The following is a 7,475-nucleotide window of genomic DNA, read 5'->3' on the forward strand; positions in this document are numbered from 1 at the left end:
CGGCCAGCGCCCATCAGAGAAAACATGTCCTGTCCCCTCCAACATTCGTCACAAGTTGTTCGCTGGTCCAAGGGAGAGCGGCGACGACCGACAAACGCACAAAGCGATTTCGCACACTCGAGGGAGTCGAGCGGTTGTGGGGCCTTCTATCGGTACGGGGGCAGGGGGGCGGGTGGGTCGGTGTGCGGTATGCAAGTTTAAAGAGACAATGAAAAGGAGAAGAGTTTGTTTTTCACAAAGACGGAGAGATGTTGACACATCAAACAGTCACTCTGGGATTTGACACGCAAACAAGTCCACTTGTTTGTCTTATGTTTCTGCCTATATATTTTATATTAATAATGCATGTGTGTGCGTTTGAATGCGTGTGTGCGCACGTGTGTGTTACTGTATCGTCAAGTTCGACATATGCGTTAGGTTCATTGAAGACATTATACAGTAATTTATTTCTATTTGGAAAAATAAAAATAAAACATACGTCACGTTACAATAAAACAAGAATATGACCCTCCAACACGAAACCGATCGATCGTTTTTTGCAGCGATACATATATACATTTCCTCAAAAAAAATCGGGTAACAATTTGGTGCCGAGACAGTATGTCCCAAAAATTGGAATTGGCGTTCAGCATTAGCCTAGCAACAAAGATGTTTTGTTTCCACCACGGAAAAATTAGTGCTCGTCGTGGTCTGACTTCTCTCATGGAGATTTCGCTGAACCCTTTCCATAAAAGCTTCTTTTTTTTTCAATTCCAATTCCAATTGGGAAGTGATCTTCACTTATTTTTCTAGTGTTTAAATCACTTCGGAGAACTGATAATTTTTTTTTCTTTCAAAAAATGTATGTTAGCTTTACAGAAGAGTCTAAATTGTCGTTGATGTTAAAAAAAAATTCAATTGTAGCTGTAGACCATTCTACATGTAGATTTATTAAAGACAAAACTTTATTTGCATTTGCATGCATTAGAGTCGTTCAAGACTAATGTCTTTGATTATTCCGACAACATGGTTAGGCTCGAAATATTTCTAGTTTTAATGTTTTTTAATGTTGGCTCGAGTTTGTTTTTCAAAACCAAGTCAACATTTAAAAAAATAAACATACTAAATTGTTTTTGATATTTTTCATGCCTATTGATGTTACTTGTCTTTACTATTTACACAAAAAAAGCGTGTTTGCCTCTGCAATGTAAAAATGTTATATTTGCTATTGAATGACTTGTTCCTGTCTGCTCAAGAACAATTGCGAAAAGTGGAGGCGTGAAGCCGATTGCTTGCATTTCCACGAGAGGAAGGAACAGATTTGTTAGCTTTGATGTTCCTTAAAGCATGTCGAAGTTTACAATGTCTTGTAGATCAGGTTCATTGAAGACGTCAGTGAGAGATTTTGTCCTCTTGTCCATGAGCATTTCACATCATATGAAAGAAAAAGGATATGGTAAACTAATCTCACGCTTGATGTTTTTTTTGTTCCTTTGTAATATTACATCAGCGAGTCTCAGGGCTGCTGGGAAATAAAAATGCAGCGAAGTCTCGCAGCGGGCCGAGCAACACGACAACCCAAGGAGGAGGCGGCGATAACTAACATTCATCAAAGGTCCGATGCGTACGAGGCCATCCATTCCCCAGAAACATCATCAATATTGGACGTTGTTTTATGGAGAAGCCACTTGATTTTGTCCCGGGTCCTGTGCGGCTGACCGGCGCCGATCAATTACCATTGACAAGATTTGTGCACGCCGACAAGCCCGGGCACTTTGTTTCTCTCGGGCCGAGTTGCCTGTCGCCGAGTGCTCCATCTTCCTCCTGACTGGTTGACGCCGCGACAACAAGCGGCTCAGAAAACATATTGGCCTCATTATGTGGCGCGGACGCCTGATTGCTAACAGTCACGCTTTTTCCAGCCCTGATGGTCAAAGTCCAGAAACCCTTTGGAACAACATTTAAGGATCCCATGAGGATGTTAGAACTTGATTCGGGGACAGTTAGCTTGTGGATTCAAGTCCCGCAACTTATAACTCATTCACTGCCATAAACGTTTATATACGTCAATTGGAATCGAGCCGTTTATTGCCACCAATGTATATTCGTTATGTTTTTCAACTGGTAGTCCTGGAAGAGGGTAAACCACTGTAACGACTAACACAATCCCTCTAGATGGCAGCGTTACATCACTTTGGATTTGAGATCAGCACATCACTAAAAGCTTGTTTTCTCTTCTTCCTGGTCAGAAACCGGTGTTCTTGGTGACACCAAGGCACGTTCTACTGCTGATTATGAAAGAACGGAAAAAGCTTGGAACAAACTTGTTTCTGGTGAAAGAAGAGAGTCTACTCTTTCCGTTGGTATGTTCAGTGCTCATATTATCACGTAAAATAATATTCTTTAGGTCTTGAAAGATCAGTCAAAATGCTTTCATTTGCTTCCAATAGGCTCGTTTATTCTCTTAATTTAGTAGCGTTTCTCTCGGCTGCACTGGTTGGTGATGTTAAGATTTTTTTGTCAAATCAGATTTCCGCCTCTATGTGTTGCCATGACAATCTAATCTGCTCCAGGGCCCTCACAATCAGTAGTACTGGCCCATAACTTCAACTATATTAACAATGGGACAATTCAGCCACCATTTTCCTGTCCTCTGATTAGTTGGTCAGAGCAGAACTCGTGAAAGCTAACTTGAACTAGCAAAACACCTCTGTCGCGATCGGCACCCATTAGTATATTTCATAGGCAGAATCTCTGACGTGTTTGAAATTTTTTATTCAAATGCTACATATTTTTGTCATGTTATCAGATAACTAATGACTGTGATCTGCTCCAGTTTAATTGCATTTTTGTATAATGGTGATGGTCACTTAATGATGATATTAAGTGGTGGACCACGTTGGTTGAGACGCGAAGGTCCAGGTATCAAATTCACACCCCACTACTGACCAAAAACCTCCATGTAGTGTGTCTACAATAGCAGAAGCTTTTTAAAGTTGAGCGCAAGTACGCAGCGCTACGTTATGTCAGGATTAGCTATTAATCCACTGTAAAGTTGCCTTGTGCTAAAGTGAGCGGTGAGTCATAATGTGCATTTGTCTGCAGTGAAGTAGACAGATGGCACAGGGATAACATGGTGATCAAACAAGCAATAAAAAGCAGCTTTAACTCACTTTTATAGTGGAGGTGCAGCGCAAAAATGGCATAAAACACAATAAAATCAAAGGTTAGCCTGACGCCACACCGTAAATATGTCACTTCCTGTTTGTCATTGCGGCTTTTTAGCGCTTTTTTGCGCATTTGGTAGTCAAGCGTCGGCTGTGTGGTCAGTGCGGAGTGCAGCAATGCGGCGACAGCGTTCCTTGCACAATCAGTTTGGTTGGGGTCGTTGGGCTCTAGATTGTTGGCATGGCGGATGACTGGTTAGAGCGTCTGCCCCACAGTTCTGAGGACTGGGGTTCAATCCCTGCCTCTTCCTGCATGGGTTTTCTTGAAAATGCATACATTGGCAACGTTTAGGATGAAATTGCCATGTTTCCATAGTTTATCTCCAATTTGTTTCCAAAGTTTAAAAGAACATGTTAGCTTCATTTTTGTTCACGAAAAAAGGAGGTTAGCTGGTGGTCAACGTTTCCAAAAACATGTCCAGTACATTGAGTTCAATGACTATTGTAAATATAATTTGCCAACGTTTACTTAAACTCCAAAGTGATTTTCATCCAAAACTACCTTGGCTTGGATGTTTACGAAGACACGTTGCTAATTTTTGTACAAGACAAACTTTTCCAAAATGTTGATAAAAGACGTGCGGCTCATTGTGGACTTTAAATGGTCTTTGATGTTTGCTTAAGCACATCCAGTATGTGACTCAAATGTCTTAAATGTTTTGCAAAAGCATGATTTGTAGTTCATTTTTGTTTCCCAAAAGTATGTTCGCTTCCTTGAAGACTTCACTGTTGCCAACGTTTACCAAACGTATATAAAGTTAAGTGAACGCTGCAAATTGTCTTTGATGTTCGTAAAAATCAAATGTTGAACAAAAGACTGTAAATTGTCTTTGTTTACCAAAATTGAATATGTAACTTGGATAGAGGAGTCTAAAAAGTCTTCAGTGTTTACAGAAATATGTAGATTAGCTTTGTTGAAGACTAAATTCTCTTTGATGTTCTAAAAACACGTTAGGTTGTAAATTGTCTTACAAAAACACGTACGTACATAAGCTTTGCAGAAGGCTGTAAAATGTCTTAAATGTTCTCCAAAATGTCGTATGTTAGCATCATATAAGACTCAAAATTGTCTTTGGCCGCGCGCGGTTAGTGTGCAGCGCAGCAATGCGGCGTGGGTAACGGCGGCGGTAGCAGGTGATTTGTTGCCGTGGAGACTAATGAAGCGGTCGCACCGCCACCCGGCTTCTTTTGCGAGATCAATTCGGAGGCGTCGGGGAGCGTACGGTCGCCGCGGCGTTATGAATGATGGAACCCTCCGCGGGCCATCCATACTGAGAGCGCCGGGCATTGCTATGTGGCCGCGTATCCCGCCCCCCACTGCCGCACTACCCACAAGCCCTCAGCCCTCTTTCCAATCCATGAGGGCTGGGATTCAGCCATCCTTCTTCTTTGCAGAAAAATGCAATACCAGTGACGTCCAAAGCAATATGTACTAATACTTTCAGGTTCCTTCAACGCTAAATGGTCTTCAATTTTTTTTTTTACGAAAACTGGTCGATGCGAGATTTAGTTTCGTTAACGTTGAAGACAAAATAGGCTTATGTTAGGTTTGGATGAAACTAAATTGTCTGTCGTACGTGTGGTTGGTTGAAGATGAACTTGTCTTTGATATGTCCAAAAATGCACATCTTAAGTTCGTTGACGATCAAAAGATACGTTGTTTCGATGGATTTGGATGTCTTTGATGGTTAGCAATACAGTACATGGTACATTTATCTTTGATGTTTACAAAAACCAATATGTTAATTCGTGAAAAACTAACTTGTCATTGTTGTTTGCATAAATGCGTATGTTAGATTAGCGTGCCATACTCTGCCATCCTTCTTGCGTGCGCAAAAAATAAATTACGAGTGTGCCTCCAAGGTTGGCCACCTGGAGACTCCTGCGCCACCCATCAAGGACCTCCCTCGTCCCATTCCCCCGCCCCCCCTTTGCTGTCATTGTTAGCGCACTCACTTTGATGGACTTGACAGAACTGAAACGGCAGCTCGAGAGGCTGCCGCTCAAGAGGAGCTTTTAAACTGTTAATGCATAATGCGCGAGATGTTTTAGTCATTGGCGGGATAATGAAAATGAGCTAAAGTGGCACATCGTCCCCCCCCCCCCCCCCCCCCTCCCCCACAAGTGAACTTCAGCCCCATCCAGTGTGGCTTTTAGAGCATCTGCGTTAGTAATGAGGCACATGCAGATTTCAACGTTAATGGCGTGTTTGTCTGCAAGATTAACAGCCGCGACGACGACGACGACGACGACTTTTTTACGAGCAAGCCACGCCTGCTCGACGTAAAAAGAGACAAAAAATATTTTACAGTCGTACCTTGACTCACGAGTCTCGCGCCATAAGAGATTGAATTTATAAAAACTTTGACGTTAGATTTGTGGAATATAGAGTTGTATTTTTTAAGGAAGCGTATATGTTAGATTCTATGAGAACTAAACTTCCAGGATTTTACGAAAATGATTTGTAAGGTTTGTTGTAGACTAAATTTCTACGATGTTCATGGAAATTTGTCGATATTTAGGTTAATTGAGGAATGAATAATCGGGTGTTTCTGAAAATTCATCTGTAAGTTTCGTTGAAGACTGTAAAGTGTCTTTTGATGTTGATGGAAATATGTTGACATTTACAAAACACAAACATTGGAAAACCTGCCGCACATTATGCGTGTGTTACGCTAAATAAGGACTGAATTGTCTGATGTTGACGAAAAGACTCAATTGTCGGAGGTAAAGGAAATATGTACGCCATTCATCGAAGGATGTAAAACTGTCGTTGATTTTTATGGTGTCGGTGTTTACAAAACAATTTTTTTTTTTTTAAGGCTATGATTTGTCTTTGAAGTTTACAAAAAAAACAGATCCGGTATTTGATTAAAAAAAAAAAAAAACTAATGAAGACCAAATTTTTTTGGGATGTTTAAAAGAATGCGGATGTTTGGTTTGTTGATGGCTTCATTGTCTTTGTGTTTTACAAAAAATGCATACATTAGGGTTTGTTGTGCGTACATTTACAAAAAATAAAAAATAAAAAATTGTTAGGTCCGTTGAAGATTACATTTTCTTTGATGTTCACTAAGCACAGGTTTGTTTAAGGCTATCATTTATCTTATGTAGACATTGGGGTCGTGGGAAGACTAAAATGTCTTTTTAATTCATTTTTTTCGTGACGATGATCTCCGCCACAACACACACATCAATAAGAAAAATAATTGGGAGCCTTTTTTTTTTTTTTGTTTGTATCCCGATGTGGCTCATCTGAATTTTGCCAGCCGGGCGTCATCTGTAAAGCTGTCATCTTTCAAGGCCTCCCACCGAGAGGTTGAAAGCGAAAAGTGGGCCGCGATGAATACTTTCTGGAGTTTTGCGCTTAGATTAAAATACAAAAAAAAAAAAAAAAAAACAACAACAACAAAGGGGAGGAAAATTGAGCCAACACAGAGGTGGGGAAAAGAGGCGAGCGCGCCATGCTTTTACGGGTAATCTCAACTTTTCTGATTGATGGCTTCAAGATCCGCCACCTGCGCGTCTTCTTTTATGGAAATGTGGCGGGAGAGCGGCATGGTCCAATTGAAGGAGGATGATGACGGCCTCCCGACCGCTTCCCGACCACGTCGCTTCATCCTTCTTCCCCCGCCGCCCGATTAGTAGGAAGTGCTTCCATATTTCCTCTGATGTCACAACAGCAGAGCGGGCTGCGATTGCGCCGGCTAACAAATGAGCTCCATGCAGATCACACTGTTGTTTACCGCATTGTACTCGCATAAATGTATACAGAACATAGAAATATGTATTTGCACTTACTGGATGACTCGCACCATGTGAGCGATGCAAGAGCCACACCACAAAAGGAAATTGCTGAAAAAGTGGACATTGGTATTCAACCCTGGCTGTGCTCCAGGCCTTAACCCGGCCTTGAAACCCAAATCCTGGTTTCAAACCGTGAGCCAGAGTTTCACGGTTTCGTGACTTTCAAGCCTTTTCAAGCGTTTCAAATCTCCCCCGTATTGTCCACCTGCGGCCCACCATCACGTACAGACGTGTCACAAATCCACTCTCATGTCCTATGGCCATGGCCATTCATCCACACAAACGTTTATTCAACACACGCACAGTCGCACACGCATACAAACAACACGGCTGGCCGCGTTCCACATCCACTTCCCTCAAATAAGCACGAGATACGGCATTGAGTGCTTTGAGTACATGTATTTTTATTTTGCCTTTATCTATTATTCAAGTTCCCATGATTAATTCAGGATATCAAATCAA

This window comes from Phyllopteryx taeniolatus, unplaced genomic scaffold (assembly GCF_024500385.1).
Source record: "Phyllopteryx taeniolatus isolate TA_2022b unplaced genomic scaffold, UOR_Ptae_1.2 contig_24, whole genome shotgun sequence".
In the NCBI taxonomy this organism is placed as follows: Eukaryota; Metazoa; Chordata; class Actinopteri; order Syngnathiformes; family Syngnathidae; genus Phyllopteryx; species Phyllopteryx taeniolatus.